Raw genomic sequence first — 18,064 nt, 5'->3', positions numbered from 1 at the left:
CTGTGAAAATAAATTTCAGTGATATTTGCAGCATGTATCAGCACAGTTCCTTTGGACTTAGCTATTTAGTGCTCAACACCTGGTCTTTCTTGTTAATTTATATAGCTTAAGATTTTTTTCCCCTAATTTGCATAACACCATAAGATTAAATTCTATGTAATTATTGATTTTTCCACTGGGCATGCATTTTTTCTTAGAAAAATACACATTTGATTGTCTTTTTATCTTTCCTCTCATTTAATCCTCCTGATTTTTCTGTTTATTACTGTTTAGTCTTTTTAATATTAATGAAGATATAATATCTCTGGATCCTCTATACTCATTTTGCTGCACACACATAAAAATGAAATAAGACAGAAAAGGAAACAAGATATACTATAGGAGCAAAGAAAAAGAAAGGCAGCCCATACATAATAAAGGTGAAACAATAGCTCCCCTGAAGCTAAAATTTGACAATTTTAACATGAGTTTAGAACATGAGTCACCATTATTTAAATCATATTAATAATTAATTACAGAATGCTCTCCCACCATTTTTCCCTCAACACGATGCTTTTGATTCTGACATAAAGTATAGAAGACTAAGACCAGTATCATTTTAGAACTTGCTTGCTGATTTTTACATTTATGTTTGGAATCATAATATCACTTTTTGTGATGTAAGACTTTGCAGATTAGAAAAAAATATAAAGGAGGAATTTTCTGTGCAGCTTATACCAGGATCTACTGTAGTTGAGAACCATGTTTCTTCCTGGCAGTAATGGAAGTTGCAAGTTTTATTAGACACTGAACACTCGGGTAAGTTTATCTTGGTTGCTAGGTAATTGGGAATAGATACATGTTAAAAAACAAACAAAAGAAAAGCCCACAGCATTTGATGCCCCACTGGGGTACATCAGTTCAATTCCACAATTTGAAATTCTAATCTGATGCTTTTCCTGTCCTAGAACATTTAATATATGTTCAAAAGAATGCATCTTTGAAACGATTTTTCACGGACAGCAGTGCTGCTCATGAACAGCTTGCAGTGCTCCGTATGGCAGAAGGTATAGCCAGGCTCTTATAACACACATGCAGTTGTGGGGTATAGGAACAACACCTACTGTAGGCTTTATTTAATAGCATGAATCTGTGAAAGCAGCAGTCAAAGGATTATAACAGCTGTAAGATCATGAGGATACCTTGTGGAACTGTCATATTCAAAAGAGGTGGAGAGTTAATGAACCAGTATTTTCCAAACTGCAGCTATGTCAGGAGAAAGAAGTTATGCAAGCAATACAGAGATGAAAAACTGAGCCACCTGCACCAGGTTAGCACATTACTGGTACAAGTAACTGCTTTGTTGAAAAAGAAGTGTACACAGAAACAGGAGATTGTTGTCAAACTAATAATTAATTTTAAAGCAGTCTTATGGAATCAAGAAAAGTTATTATTTAACAAAGAGCATTTTTTTCCTTTTTTTTTTTTTTTTAGACAAGGCAGAATTAACTCCCCTAGTTTTCATTAAAATCATGATAGAAGTTTTCCCATCTGCTATCTGCTTTTAACACATGTGGAATACTAGCTTCACATATTTCTCATATATGAAATATTCTTATAATACTAGTTTCACAAATTTCACATATTATAATATGAAGAGGCATACTAACATTTTCCGCTGAAATTGCTAGTGGAGGCATACTCTTTACACAAATAGAAGTCACCTTATCTAAAAGCAGTAGCATCAAGTAAATCCTTGCATACTACATTATAAAGTATAGTTCAGTTCTAATCTGTTGATGATGCAAGAGAGATAGAGTTGAAGGATTTTGCTCCAAAGCCAGGATCTAGTTAATGCCAGGAATTATCACTACCCTGTAGTTTTCATTTATCCATGACTGGCAACTATGACATCTCTCCTGAGATGTGAAGATGACCAGTCACCTTTGTCTGGCAGAAAAATAGCGAAATAGTCATCTGGTGGAATCAAGGTAAAGATGAAGTTTCACAGAGTAAATTTACTGTCTTTGACCAGAGTAATTGGTCAAAGCTCAGGGCACTGTGTATTGATTCTGTGAGGAGGAAGGTGGTGATGGAGTCAGATGTCTTTGATGTCATCTGTTTACTATCAAAGAATGAAGCAGCTTCTGAACCACTGCAGAAAGCAAACAACAGTTTCCTTGATCATTCCACCAAAAATCTTTCAAGCTGGCACCCAGAGCAAATTTTCTTTCTTAGATGTAAACATTTATCAAGTGGAAAAGGATAAATAACTCACCATCCTTTCTGGGTCTAATTTCTGTGATTTTACAACTCTCAGTGCCGTTCTCCTTTACCTTATTGTATATCACGTTTCCTCTCTTAGGCACTTTGTTTTCCCAGGTATACAGGCCTACATTCAAAGTTTCATATAAATGAAGGAATATGTATTCATTAGCCCATGAATGTTCAGTTGAACACAGAAAGTGAAGACAGTATTTTTTCATCTAAGTAGTCTGTCAAATAAGCTTGAATAATTTCTCGTAACTACTGTAAGTCAAGGATGGTAGTTACACCTCCTTTCTGAAAGACTACATTGACTTCCTAACACTTATTACTGTGTGCTAGCACACAGGAAATGACTATGTTTAAATGCTAAGGGAATACGTGCATTAATCAATCAGTTTTCAGTTCTGATCTTAAATCAAAAAAGAGCACTGTAATTACTCTGGGATCAGAGATAGCACTCACCTCCATTTGTTAGTACATAGCATTCAGCAAGCATTTGTGTTCTCTGCTCTGAGCGTGGGTGAACACCAGCAGGTACTCTAAGACTGACTTTTTGATTTGTGCATGGCAAGATGGTATGGCTGTGGAACCAGTGTCATAGATCTCTGCTTTCTTGGCACCACCTCAGTGGGGTACAGAGTTTCAAGTGGATAATTAGCTTTCTCTAGGCACTGAAGCTGCAAAATTGAATCAGACAATCCACAAGCAGATGTACTGACACTGCATTTGGGTAGCTGAAGACAAGTAAAGGGAAGGCAGGTTGGATGAAATCTTGATTTTCATATTAATCTGCATTGTTACATATCAGGACTGAGCCTAATTTATTTTACTGATCTGAATAAAGAAATTTGTACAGAGCTGCTTGAAAGCCGTGGGTGTTTAATGTCCATTCTTTGCAACACAGTGTGTTTGAACAAACCATGAAAATCTGAATCATACAAAATTCAAACTGGAATATGCCGCACTGTATGTCTGCTGCTTATGTTGCATCTTACAGCAGTGAGGCAAACTTGGAAGAAAATGAAGACTCCTGGCATGAAGAAAAAAATGGAAAAAAAAAGAATATTGCCACAAATTCTGTATCCTGATGATCTCCTACTGTTTCACAGTCACCAGGAAATTTGTGATACTATTTGTCAACTGAATAAATACACTGTTGTTTGAAGAAACAGAATATCTGGATTGGCAATTTATTTTCAGGGCTGCAATTGCGAGTTGTTTGCAAATGCAATGCCTCTTTGGGAGGCAGTGTACTTGCAAAAAAGGTTGTTTTTTTTGTTTTGTTTTGTTTTGTTTTGTTTTTTTTAAAGGATTGTAATACAGCAGCTTTTTTGTCAATCATACCAATTCAGCTTCTGCACAGGATTTGCTTTTTACATTAACAAAGTCTTAAGATAGAAAGTAACCCAAATGATACACTCACTCAAATGGCACTTTAAAAAAAATATATTACTTTGTGCTCTCATCAGAAAAGATGGCACTCCATTGCCAAAATAAAATATGACATTATTTTTAAAATCAAGACAGAAATAAATCAAGAGACAAAGTCAATTTTTGTCTTTGTCCTGTTCCAGAAAAGCTTGCACCATTTAATGGCGGTAGCTACAGTAAAAGCCTTGAACTTAATTCTGCCTCTTAAATTGCATCAGGCATGAGCACTGGGAGGACAAGAAAGCTGCAATAAGCTCGAGGGCAGATTCTGCAAAAATAAAGATTTCAGAGTGCTTTTTCTTCTCCCCCCACCCTCCACTGCTGCCGGTGTGAGGAGTCAGAGGGTTCTGCGTGTGTCTGTGTGTTTGTGTCCCTGTGTCTGTGTGTCTGTGTGTGCGTCCGTCTGTCTCTGTGTCTCTGTGTGTCTGTGTCCGTGTGTCTGTGTCTGTGTGTGTGCCTGTGTGTCTGTGTGTATCTGTGTGCCTGTGTGTCTGTGTGTCTGTCTGTCTGTGTGTCCGTGTCTGTGTCTGTGTGTGTGCCTGTCTGTGTATGTCTGTGTGTTCGTGTGCCTGTCCGTCTGTGTGTGTCTGTGCGTGCCTGTGTGTGTGTCCGTGTGTCTGTGTGTCCGTGTGTCCGTGTCTCTGTGTGTCCGTGTCCGTGTCTCTGTGTGTCCGTGTCCGTGTGTCTGTGTGTCCGTGTGTCCGTGTGTCCGTGTCTCTGTGTGTCCGTGTCCGTGTCTCTGTGTGTCCGTGTCCGTGTGTCTGTGTGTCCGTGTGTCCGTGTGCCTGTGTGCCTGTGTGTCTGTGTGTCTGTGTGAATGTGTGTCTGTGTGTCCGTGTGTCTGTGTGCCTGTGTGTCTGTGTGTCCGTGTGTCTGTGTGTCTGTGTGTGTCTGTGTGTCCGTGTGTCTGTGTGTCCGTGTGTCTGTGTGCCTGTGTGTGTGTTTGTGTCCGTGTGTCCGTGCGGCGCTGTCCGGAGCAGCGGGCGGTGCGCGGTGCCGCGCGGGCCGCGGGCGGGGCTCGGCCGCGCCTCGTGCGCGGGGCTGCAGCGCCCCCTGGCGCTCGCGCCGCCCTGGCACCGCGCGGGGCCGAGCGGGGCCTGAGGCCTTCCCGAGAGGACGGCGTCAAACTGCTCGCACGGCTTTAATTGCCGGTTTGTTATTTTAAAAAGGGAACTGGGTTTCTCGAACGTGTGCTTTTGAGACATGGACTTGGCTCCCTGACCTCCCTCTGCGTGGATTCTGTGATTGCTGACCAGCTCCTGGGAATGGGCCAATTATAAGCTTTAGAAAGTCACCCAGAGCAGCAGGTTAATGCTTTTTGGGGGCACTGAGGAAAAGAAAAACTTTCCATCTTTTAGAAGTCGTGAGTGAACAAACTGCTGCAAGTTTTTTTAATGCCCAAACCCTGTTTTAGAGACCACTACATCTATAAATATATTAAATATATATCTAATGTTTATAGGGAGAGTAATATTGTTTGATTGCTATCCCTGACATAATCCTTAGGAAATATTTGCTTAGAAATTTCAAGTGTTAGACTGTCACACTCTGCTTGTTATGTGTAAAGCACCCCTTTTCTGAAAAAAAAAAAAAAAATCTTCTCTAGTTCTTTAAACCTAAAATGACACTGCAGACACTTCACTTTAAATCTAGGATATGACTTTTGAAAATTCCAAGTCATATTTTATCTGTCTTGAAAAGTACTCTCCTTAGACTTCAATTTTTTTTTAACTATTTTTAAATTTTCTCCAGCAAAAAAAAACAAAGATAGACTTTTTTTTTTTATCCAGCTGTGATTTTGAGTGTGTACTTAGTTTTTCATTCAATCTCCTTCCTGCCCATTCTCTGTCCCTGTGTTAGACTAATAGGCTTAAAGCAACATTGGTCAGTTCTGTTGGAAATGAAACATTTCTCTGATACCTACATCCACCTTATTGATTTATATAAGCCATATAATTATGAATTTGTTCAATATATTATGAACCATATTGTTTCCAACTCTACCATTATTACTGCATTAAATGAGGAGTGATCAAAGCAGTGTCCAGGTTGGATGGGACCCCAGGAAGTCTCCAGGCCAATCTCCTGCTCACAGCATGTCCAGCTCTGAGGTCAGACCAGATTGCTCAGGGCAATCTCAAAAACTGCCAACCTCTCTGGGCAGTCTGTTATGCAGCTTGGCTGTCCTCAGGAGGGACCACATTTTCCTTGCATCTGACCTGACTATCTCTCTTCACAATTTTTGACTTTCAGCCTTCCCCAATTCTCTGCTGTATTTTTCACTAGCGCTCCAGCTTTCAGCACCTAAGGAAAGGAAACTTCTGCAAGCAGTAGTGTGCTGGCTTTGTCCGGGGTAGAATTAACTTTCTTCACAGTATATCTTTCTGTTTTCTTGATCACCACATGTAGATGCTGAAGGGCTGCTTTTAGGTCCCCCTGAAACTCTCTTCCATGCTGGACAAGCCCAGCTCTTCAGCCCAATTGGCAGAAAAACTTCTCCAGCCCCTGGCCAGCTTGGGGTCCTCTGCTGAATTCACTTCTGTGAGCACTAACCCTGTATTGGAACCACCAGGATGGAATGCTGTATTTCCAGAATCCCTAAAAGTTCAGCTGGCCCCTGCTTTCTCAAGCGATATGTCTGCTTCTATTTTGATTTTATGTGTTCTTTCTTTAAAGGAGTCTCTCAGGTCTTTTGTCTTTCCTACACCATCATTTTGCATCAAGAATTCCTGATACATAATAAAATACCACAGCATAGACAATATTCTGTGACTCCTGAAGACACCCCCAAGAAGATTTTACTTGCATTGCTAAAGAATTATTACAGTTCTGTTGCACAAATCAGCATATTTTCTTTAACCTTCATTATGCAGAAACTTTCTTGGACTTCTGCATTTTGTATAAATTTTTATTTGGTACCCCTCATTCAAAACTAAATATCTAAAAAAGATGCTGTTTCACAAAATCCATGTAATTCCCTAAGCTACTACTGTGTTTAATTCCAAGTACTTACACGTGAAAGATGGGAATATAATAGATATTTTATGTAGTATTTTCTAATACTTAAAGTAACCCATAGTTAACTTGCACTGAAATTAGATCAATTCAACAGCACAACACAGCAGAGCAGCAGACTGCTTTTTTGTCATGCCTAAAACCTTGCCAAGGTGCAGCAAGCATGGGGCTGTTCCATGAGGGAATACAAGCCTGGAGATGAAGTAAGGACAGCAGAGGCAGTGCTCCTGCGGGCCAGCACACAGCTCCTCAGTGTGGGGCTGAGCAGAGTGGGCAGGGCACCGTGCCATCAGCAAGGTCTGCTGACAGGCCCAGACTCTCCCAGGCAAGGTAGAGTTGAGCTCTGGATCCTTCTAGGGACTCCAGTCCCTCGACTACCAGCAAGAAACAGGTCAACACCAGAGGTCTGAGGACAGGACAAGGGCAGAAATGACTGGTGACTGGGTAAAGGACAGAAATGCCTGTAGCAGAGCTCTGGAAGGGACTGGGTGTCCAGGGGTGCATACGGGGACCCCCGGTGGGGCTAGTCAGCTGAAAACCCCTTAGTGGAATTGGGGCCCCAACAGCATTTTTCATAACTATGCAAGTTAATTGTTGTTTTATTACTAAGCTGAGAAAAATTAGATAGGAAAGTGATCATTGGGAATATGATACTGTTAAAGGAAGAAAGATAAAATATATGCTGTCTTGCCTATTTTTCTCAAGTAGAGTAATTAAAATATTTTTAGTTTTTCGTTTGTGTATAGGAATATGAGTGAAATAAAACATTTAAAATATATTGACAGTTAAAAATTAGGGTAACTTTGATGGACTATGTCAGGAATCTGGAAAGCTTAAATAAAAACTTCTCTTTCTCTAGGCTACCTGAATAATTCCCACTGTTCACCAAAGACTGATATTTCAAATAAGTTGTTCAATTACCTCCAGAGTTGTACATGGGGAGGTATCAAAGACCACATACTTGTCAAGTCACTGAGATACTGAGAGTGATGCAAGCTCTGGGAGACCTTTACATAGACCTGTGGCCATTGTCATCATCACTGACCAACCTGACAGCTATCAGTTTCCACCACAAAAAGCTATGATTCACCAGTATAATTTCTCTTCACTGCCCATTTTTCATTGCTGCATCTTTCTGTTGAGTTAATAATTTTCATATAGAGCACTCTACCCTCCCAAAGGATACTTACTTCTTCGTAATAGTACAAAAAAAAAAAAAAAAAATCAGGGTTTTGACAGGACTATAAATATCTTAGTCATAGAGTCAAATCCTATTCTTCCAGCTAATGCATTCTGAGACACAGGGATGACTGCAGTAAGTGCACTGAATCACAGCAAGCAGTGTCTGGGGGTGGGGGGGGGTGGCATTGGTGCTGCTGGGCCCACTCTGCACAACCAGCTGCCAAAGGTTACAGCCAGTTCATACAGTGCTAGTGCCTTCCCTTTGTTTACCTGCTGGATACTGCCAAAACACAGGTTTCTCCTGACAGTGCCCAGGTAGGCTCTCATCTAACTCACATTGCTGTGTTTCAGAGAACTCACAGCCTTGTGAAATGTATAACTAAATAAATAACTAAAACCACTTTGTAAAAAGGACATGTTTACTTTTTTACTCTCCACCTTTTATTCCTTAGTTAGCCATTTGATTATTTTTAAATATTTAGCTGTTTACCAGTTATCTGGTCATATGTTTGGAAATGTTCAAATATATTTGCCTTACTGCAGTGACATATGCCCCCTTCATGGTCACATTTCAGTCCTCATTTTGGAATAGACATATCCCTGACAATAATCTCTCTGCTGTGTCCAGAGGTATTTTTTCTTCTGTCTACTCTCTTTTCATCTCATGCAATTCTGTTCAGCACAGGTTTTCTGTCAAGTAAGAAGGAAGAGGTAGGAATATGTATTTTTCCTAGCTCTGATCTTTATCTCTCTTTGCAGCTTTTTTGTCCTGGCAGTTCCCTCATTTGACACGCATACATGGTCCAAGTGTGGGAATTGAAGCCACCAGTAAAGAACTAGGAGGTAAGCAGTTCTCCTATGAGCTCTTCACCAAGAGTGTGCCTTTGTACACATCCTAGCAGGTGTCCATCTTCATGTCCAGACATGAAGATTATTTATTATTTATTATTTATTATTTATTATTTATTATTTTAAACAACTGACTCCAAATGCCATGGTAGCAGTAAAGGGAATCTAGTCACACTTCTCTATGAACTTGTGACCTTTTACATTTCTGGCTGACTGTATGAAAAGGAGGTAAGTTCTTCCAAGAGAACAACCTAGCAATTAAACTTTGCCTTTTGGGGAGTATTTTCAGTGAATTTATTGTGATGCCCTGTCTCCTCACCTTTTCCACCAACTGATCTGCTGCTGTGGCATTACTCCATCCACAGGTCTGTAGTCAAACCTAGAAGAGGCTACTACCAAACTTGAAATATACCATATAGTTAAATGAGACTTTTCCATAGTCATTCTCCCTAAAATGTCAGAATTTATGCACAGTTAAGTCATTCTGATTTGACATTTCATCCATGCAGAATGGAGAATAAATGAAACATTTCAGATTCAATTATGTGGTGACTGTCAAAATATACTGAATTTTAAGAGTTGACCAGTGTGCCCAGTTACTCAGCTTTCCAAAACTGAGTTAATGTTAGTGTTACCAGAAGAATGATTGCATTTGTTGAATTTTATGGCCTAAGGCTCAAAATCTCTACCATCTACTATTATAGTTTATACTAAATGTAGCCAATACATATTATAATTTTGCACAGTATTTTCTACATAGTGACATCATCTGCTTGTAGAAATAGACTTGCAATGAGATGCAGCATCCCAGTTATGAATTTTCTGGGTAAACTATATTGAATAGGTATGCAAATATTTCTGTCTAGTCCAGTGAAAAATTATATTTAAAAATAAAATTTTTAAAAGGTGTTTTGTTGAAGAGTCTGTTTAAAAAAAAAAAACCTAAAACAAAAGGTGCTTTTATTATGTACATATGCACATACAAAAAATAAAGGTGAGTTGTACAATTTTCATGTTAATTAAGTACATGTCCATATTACCAATGTGATATATTTACCTTCTGAAATTCACATCTGCAGGCTTGAGGGGTAAAACTGCCCAGAGGAATCTTTGCAAAGGTTCTTGCATATTTAAACTGGGCACTGAAAAGGCAAATTTTGGTGCTTCCTCTGGGTACAGAGGAATTGTGAAAAAACAATCTTTCAAATCAATGATTGTCAAATGCCAATTTTGAGGAATCATGGTAGGTGATGGGAGGCCTGGCTGCAGGACTCCTATGTCTTCCATGGCTGCATTTGTTTCTCTGAAATCATGCAGCAAATGCCAGTTACCACTTCTTTTCTGAATGACAAATACAGGAGAGTTCCACTGGCTTGTGGAGGGGACAATATGTCCTGCTTGCAATTGTTCATTAACCAGGTTTTGTAAGGCGTGCACTTTTTCAGCTTTCAGGAGCCACTGACCTACCCATACCGGCTCATTAATTTTCCAGGTCAATTTCAGGGTAGTGCACAAATCAGTGACCCCTACAAAAAATCAGACCCAATTCTGACTCCCATCTGTGACGGCATGTCATGGTCCCAATAATACCATGGGGATTTGCAAAACAAGAGACTTAATAGTAGCAGGACCTACAGGACCTTCAGGATCTACAATTTGGATGAAATATTTGCTTTGAATGCTAGTATTGCTCCCCTCAATACCAGTGAGTGCTTGGGGAACTGCAGTAAGTGGCCGTCTGGGGGGCCACTTAGCTTCTGAGTGACATCCCTTACCCTCCTTTACTGAAAAACTATCATCTCACTCATTGTACCAAATAGTTTTTAAGACTATTGTTCTATAAGCTAATGTTCCTACTAACAACTTCAGGGGATTTTTTTTCTATAACCTGAAGATAGAACCCAGCATTTCAGATCATCCTAAGTTCTTGCTAACTAATAAACTGCTCTATAACTTGTGGTAAATATATATGGCAAGACCATGGCCAGCTAGTTTTATGCCAAAAGAATTCAAAAACTTTCAGTGACATACCATTGTGCATTGTGGAAAGATTGTATATGTAATGTGGATAATGAACACACAAAAAAATAACTGTTCTGTCAAAATTACAGCCATTTTACTTAAAATAAGTATATATATTTTGTAGCATTGTGCAAGTATAACTAGCACTGTAATAGGTAATTACTGATAGGTAATGACAGCAATAGGTGTGTGTGAGGGAGAGATATGTCCCATTGCCCATTTTACCCACAGAGAACTGATTCAGTTGCGGGAGAATCTAATCTGCCTTCATCAGTTTTAAGGCAGAAATAGCCTTTTGAATGTATGGAATGGTGACAGACATGCTGATGTAATCATGTAACTGATAGCAAAGCATGAAGTGAGTACAAGATGGATAAAGTATCAAATGCTTTCTGTTACTTGCTGCTGATACTCTCTTGTGTATGGTGTATGACAATAGCAAAAATATGCCATAAAATGGCTGAAAGAAAGACATAAATCTTGTCCATTTTTTCGTGCTCTACAGTTTTTGGGTGCTCCATATCTTCAGCTGCTATTGCCAGTTTATGTTCCACTTCATACTTCTTTCTTGCTGCATGTCATCTTCACAGGTCCTTTCTTCTATTCTGTCACCACAGGCATCTGACAAATGTTTTTCCACAATAAAAGTAATTAGCATAATTAGCATACAAATTAAGGAAGTCTTCCTTATGATATGTCTTGGTTTGGAAAATTACCAGCATGTCCTTTCCATACACTTCCTTCTATTCTACCCAGGCAAATAAAGGCATTATCCACTTGGACAAGAAAGAAATCTGTGACACCAGTGAAATAAACTGTCTTTTAGGAGGTAAGTTGGGCACAAAAACAACAGAGGCATTTTTATGTTTATAATCTGGCAGTAATAAAATTAAGTTCTTTGTACAGAGGCAAAAATCTTTCCCAGGGTGGCTGATGTGATGCTATGACATATTGGAAAGAAGCACCTTTAGCAGCTTGTCCTGATTTTACCAGCTTGTATGTGGGGGCAGATTTCCCACTGAAGCAACTACACCATCTGATGAATTTCCTCATGCTATAAACTGTACATATGAAATATCTATGCTACCTGTCATAACCTTAGAGGAGACTTGTGGTTTTAATTCCTACCCATTTTCAAATTCAAGAGCAGGGTTTTCTTTTTTTTGAGCTGTTACCTTTTCCTTAATGAGTTGTATTGCCCTAAGTGTGAATATAAGCTAGAAAAAGTGCATTCAAATCAAAATTAATAAAGCTAATCAATTTATCTTTTTTAAAATTATTATTAATAAGTTAATTTATGGCCTTTTCTCGAAGCTACAGTTTTTAACAAAAATGTCACTACATCTGCTTTTACTATTACCCAGCTTTTTCTTTTGTAATTGGTACCATATTTTGGGGAAACAACCAAAATAAAACAAGCAAATAAACAAAAAATAACAAACAGAAAAAACCCACCCACAAACAAGTAAACAAACAAACACAAAATTAAACCCAAACAAAAACAGCAAATAAAAACCCAAACTGACAATATTTTAAATAAAAAGACCATTAAAACTGTGAAAAATGCATAGTTCAGAAAAATGTAAGCCACAAGGGCATATATAGGGAAACTTTGTAACTGGGAAAACATTTTAATTGCACTCCCGTAACACTGGTAGGTGGCATAAGCCACACCTCTTTCTTCCGGGTAAGGGCAGGGTTAAGCATATCTCTCCTCTTTCAGTATTGCTTGACCTTCTCTCCTGCACAAAACCTTTTACTTTTTTTTTTTCACAGTGTATAACATGAAGATTGTGTTTGCTGTTGCAACCATTGTCCATTTAAGGATCTGCCTTTCAAGTACTGAAGTAGTTAAAAAAATTTATTCCAAACTAACATATCAGGAATTAATTTTGACTGTAACCCCTTTCTGATCCATCAGACTGAGTACCTAATTTTTTTTTTTTTTTTTTTTTTTTTTTTTGTAATGTTTAAATAGCACATCATGAGACTGAAATAACAGCACGAACTAAAGATATTTTCAGCTGCTGGTTAGGATTTTTTTCATATACTATAAAGGACTCCCTGGCATGCTTCTCAGAGGGCTTTTAAAACAACCTGCAAGACACAAGATAATGGCAAAGTGCAAAAAAAAAGAAAAAGAAAAAAAAAAAAAGAGAAAAAAAAAAAGGATGGAATGAGATGAAGCTGAGAATGGAAACAAACACTATTTTGGTAATTTGGCTTTTGAGGATTTTTACTTTCAATTTATCCAATGCTTGAGTTGAAGGATAAAAAGCTCTATTGCATTGAATATATTTGCTTTGGAAAAAAAAGGAAATATTTCGTGGGCTGGCAGAGGATCCTAAACATAGGAGAAATAGATAACAAATTGATGACAGCAGGTTACAAATTGGTGACAGCAGGTATGCTATCCTAGCAGTGCAGATTTAACAAATCACATTTTATGTTCACTTTTCTGAAGTAAGTGCTGCCACTGTAAAAGAAATAAGTGAACCTTGCACTTGTCCCATAGATTTTAAATTGTGTTGTATAACTTGGAAATAATCCATTCCCAGTACGTATGTTTTTTCTGGTCAGTAGGACTCAAATCATGTTTCATCTTGTCTTTTACAATTTTAGCGTGAATACTGGAGTGTAAGTTTACAAACCATCTGCCTTATAAAAATTACTAGAATGGACACATGATGACATCATTTACTAGGATGCAAGTTTTAAACTGTGTTTGGCTTTTAAAAATCTTTTAAATTAGGTACATAAATATCATTTGATGTATATTTGAATTCATAATTATTATAAGAGTTGTTCTAGTGCTTGTGAAGATAAGTAGACTAAAAGCAATTTAAAATTAAATCTTATCTACAGACTATATATAGCTTGAATTCCCTTAAAATTATTCTTCAGACTATAGATGTAGAAACAAAATTAGTAAGGTGACATGTGATTTTGTCTTGTTTATGTAGAAATTTTTTTTTAATATGCATTATCATCTGCAAAAAATTAAGGAATGTACCTTTTACTAAGTGCTTAATCTTTATACACTTAATGAGCTATGCTCCTGATTGTAGGATGATTAGTATAATCTTATTGATGAACCATTCACTGCTTTTACTTCTATTTGTATTACACAAATAAAACTTTCAATAATCTTTTTAGCAGGTGATATTGCAAAATAATAGATGCTCCATTGTCTCTGTTCCCTGGAAGTAGAAAAAGGTATTCATGACAAATATAAACAAATCAATGCAGGATTCATCTTCGGATGAAAAAAATCTATTTGATGAGCTACTTAAAAAAAAAAAAAAAAGCTTCTAGAACAAATTGTTGTGTCCTAGAATAATAAACTAGTTTGAATTGAAAGGGCCTTTTAAAGGTTATCTAGTCCAAACCTTCTGTGATGAGCAGGGACACCTTCAATTAGATCAGGTTTGTTAGACCTTCATTCAAGCTGACCTTGAATGCCTCCACTGGATGTGGATAGGGCATCCACAACCTGTCTGGACAACTTGTTCCAGTGTCTTACCACACTAATTGTAAAACAAACAAACAAAAACCCCCTAAAACCCCCAGAAAACCCACTACCTAAGTTGACCTTCTTTTAGATTAAAACCATTACCCCTTGTCTTAGAACAACAGGCCCTGAAAAAAACTTTTTCCCATCTTTTTCATAGTCCCTCTCAAAGTGCTGAAAGGCCACAGTAGTGTCTCATGGAGTCTCCTCTCCTCCAGACTACAGCCCCAAGTCTCTCACATGTTCCTCATAAAATAGTTGCTCCATTCTAGGATCAACAAGGGTTATTACAGCTGTTCCAGAACACAGGGCAGTTTTTGTCCGGGGAAAGTTTTCTCTTGTCTTCTTCTTAGGGTAAAATGCAGAGGAGTCCAGAGATGGGATCTCAATGAGGGTTATTCCAGCAGGCACAACATGAAGCCAGTACAGCAATGGAACCTCTGGTTCAGTAGAGCATCTTGCTGTTAGAATGACACTGAAAGTGGTGTTTGTTTGCAAACCTATCTGTAAAATGTCAATTATCTAGGGACAGGGCCATTTCTTACATCACCTCTTGTGTATTTACACTGAGAAGAGCAAGGTCTTGATGTCATTTGGAGCCACACTGAAGTAGAACTGACAAATATTTGCAGTTGAGCTGATGCATTTACCCAAGTATTTCTGTTTCAGATTTGTCTTCACATTGCTTACAAAGAAGATAAAGAAAAAGGGAAATTGTATGTACCTTTCCCCTCCATTACATCATCACTGCCAGACCCAGCAAAGCAAATTTCTGGAGATTTCAACATTTAAAAAGGATCTTCTAGTACAAGTAGAGGTTATGAAATCAACTGTGCTTTTTAGGAGTTGCTGAGTTTCTTTATGCACTTTTTAAGATAATGATCAGCTGGTTTAACTATAGTTTCTTTTTGCAGTGCATTTAATCAGTTAATCACTATTAGCCATGAAAACATAGGATGGTTTAAATAATGGTCTTAGAAGCAAGTAAAATGGAGAACTGCATGATTATTCTGTAACTAGTTTGATCTCAGCTTCCATAAAAATTTAAAACTTTCAAGCTGCCTTCAAATAGTACATATGTTAAATTATGTGCTTAAATTATGATCTAAGGGGACTTTTTTGTTTACTAGTTTCCAGGATATTTGGAAAAAGGATTCCAAAGGGGAAAGTAATCATTTTTGTACATATTATACACCTACTATTCGCTACATTTGGCACCTATCTACTTGTCAGACCAAATAAATCTAATTCCCTAACGCACATGTAAAAACCTATATAAGTGCTTTCTAATATTTTTAAAAGCACCATTAAAGTTAATCTATATCTGTGCTCTTACTGCCATGTGAATCATGCTAAAAATGGACTTACTAGTCTGCAATTTCACACTAATGTGTGCTGATATCTATGGAAGACTAGTTTTGTAAGAATTGTCAAAATTTATGGTAGAAACACTCCCATGTAACACAGAAAATAAGCTCCCCTTTGGCATTCCTTGGACTTGTTCTCAGATGCAGCAACCATATTCTGTACTCTTACTGTGTATTAGCATCTTGAATGTTAATGCTAAAGTATACATCTGCATAACATTTCCAAGAATTTGTGCTGAAGAAAACTGTCTCAATATCTTTCCTCTAGTGAGGGGCCAAAACTGAACACCAGATTTGAGTTGTGGCCTCATCAGTGCCAAGTGCAGGGGAATCACTGCCCTGGTCCTGCTGGCCCCATTGTTGCTGACACAGGCCAGGATGCCATTGGCCTCCTTGGCCACCTGCGCACACCCTGGCTCATGTTCAGCCGCCTGTGGACCAGCACTCCCAGGTCCTTTTCTGCTGGGCAGTTTTCCATCCACTCTGCCCCAGCCTGTAGCACTGCCTTGTGATCCAAGTGCAGAACCTGGCAGAGGGCCTTGTTGAACCTCATAGTGCTGGCCTTGGCCCACCAGTTTGTCCTGTCCAGGTCCTTCTGCAGAGCCTCCAAGTCCTCCAGAATATCAACACTCTCAACCAACTCGATGTCATGTGTGAATTTACTGAGGGTGCACCCAATTCCCTAGTCCAGATCATTGGTAAAGATATTAAAGGATCCAATACTGAGCCCTTGGATATTAATGAGTTTATGGATCCAATAACTTCAATACCAAATACTTCCTATATATAAACTGTATAATTAGATGGAAAAATTATTTTTAAAGGCAATTCTAACATTTTTTGTAATTTTTGTCAATAAAACAAGAAGGACTATATTCCTTAAAATTACCTTAAATTCAAAATGGAGCCACTTATACTTGTTTACCAATTGGGTTAATAGGCCACATTACATAGAGGGAAGAGGAAAATAAGAGGTAGTTTTCAACCTTTAAAAAGATCTAACATTAGGGAAACACTAAAGATAGGGAAAAGTGACATGGCAAAATTGTAAAGTAATACATAATAATTTTTAGTCTTCCAATGAAAAATTCCAACCAGTGATCATGACAATAGGTAACTGAAGAATGAGATGACAAATTTAATTTTATGTAGACAACAGCACTGCTGAGGCAGCTACCTGCTATGACCTCAAGCAGACAAGGTGCGCTGGCTAGCTCTGCCCGTGCGAGGCCGGGTGGCCGCCACGTGAGCGGGCACTCCAGGGGAATGGCGTCTGCCACGCTGGTAGTGCTGAGTGCTGCGGCATGGGTTACACAGCTTTGGTAGCTTCACACGCTGAGAAGAGATGAAGAGATGAGAGAAGGACACTTGTTTGCGAGCCCAAAGAGTCTTTATTCCCCCAGGCGGCGCAGGAACAAAGGTGCTCTCTGGGTGGGTGCAGTGACAAATGCCAGAGAAACAAAAGATGGCAGCAGATTAAATAGGGAGTGGGCGGACAGAGGTGGAAACCTGTTTCGCCCAATGGGGACAAACAAGAGAGGGATGACGTCGATTATAACAACCAACAGTAACATAACAGAGGTGGGCACAAAGTCCTGGGACAAATAGAAAGGCTAAGGTGGGGTGATTGATACAGAACTTTCTTGAAGAAGCTGGGGTAGTTACAGGATCAACAACCAACAGGGAGTGAATAAACCCTGACTGATGGGACCAAACAAGGAGAAAACAGGGAGAGGTGAGGAGATTGACAGGTACCTGGGGATCCAAGTGACGGGAACTCTCGGGGTAAACAACTTGAAACAAACCACTGTGAGGGGAAAAATGGGGGAGTACAAGGAACAAACCTAACTAACATTAATAAAACAACTGACTAAATAAAATTAAACAACAACACACTGCAAAACACACTTGGAGGATTTTGCCCTTCAAAACATGTCTTTCTCAAGTTATGCCATTCAGGACAAAAAATCCCTACAGAGATTATTGACAAAAGCTTAAAAAAATACACTGAAAATACATTAGCTGTCTAAAGAAAGACAAATAATTGAAAATTAAATACTGAAAATATTAACTAAACATGAAAAATATTATATTCTCTTTTTTTTTTTGTTTATCTTTGTTAAATTTACATATATCTGTGTACTGATAGCCACTTAATGAAAAAAAAACAAAAGAATAAACCACAGAAATATGTCATTTGGGGGGACAAGCAAGAAAATTCTTACAGGCATGGAATACCAGAAGCTCTAGAACACAGAGCAGAAACAAAAATGGCATTTGTAAAGTTTGTATTATTAGGAACTAATAAGTTCCTAATAATAAAAATCTAATAAATATTTTGAGGAATTTAAGCATATAATCCTGTTTACTTTTTTTCCTCTAATGAATATAGGCAGCAAATTCTACAAGATACCAATTACAAGTGATGAAAATAAGTAAT

The 18,064-nt window shown here is 38.3% G+C and overlaps 1 long non-coding RNA gene across 5 annotated transcripts; it reads left to right on the top strand.

Annotated features, from left to right (window-relative positions):
- The first annotated feature begins 4,750 nt into the window (after positions 1-4,750).
- LOC128786969 (uncharacterized) lies at positions 4,751-16,757 on the top strand. Of its 5 annotated transcripts, XR_008430524.1 has the most exons (5): positions 4,758-4,985; positions 8,635-8,718; positions 11,503-11,575; positions 12,725-12,960; positions 14,927-16,757. It is a non-coding gene; the product is annotated as an uncharacterized LOC128786969 (long non-coding RNA). The 5 variants fall into 5 exon arrangements; XR_008430525.1 differs by lacking the exon at positions 12,725-12,960 and having other exon boundaries at positions 4,751-4,829; XR_008430523.1 differs by lacking the exons at positions 12,725-12,960; positions 14,927-16,757 and adding an exon at positions 12,523-12,658 and having other exon boundaries at positions 4,763-4,985.
- The last annotated feature ends 1,307 nt before the right edge of the window (positions 16,758-18,064 follow it).

This window comes from Vidua chalybeata, chromosome 4 (assembly GCF_026979565.1).
Source record: "Vidua chalybeata isolate OUT-0048 chromosome 4, bVidCha1 merged haplotype, whole genome shotgun sequence".
NCBI lineage: Eukaryota > Metazoa > Chordata > Aves > Passeriformes > Viduidae > Vidua > Vidua chalybeata.
The sequence above is the reverse complement of the archived record's forward strand: the minus strand, read 5'-3'. Positions and strand labels throughout refer to the sequence as shown.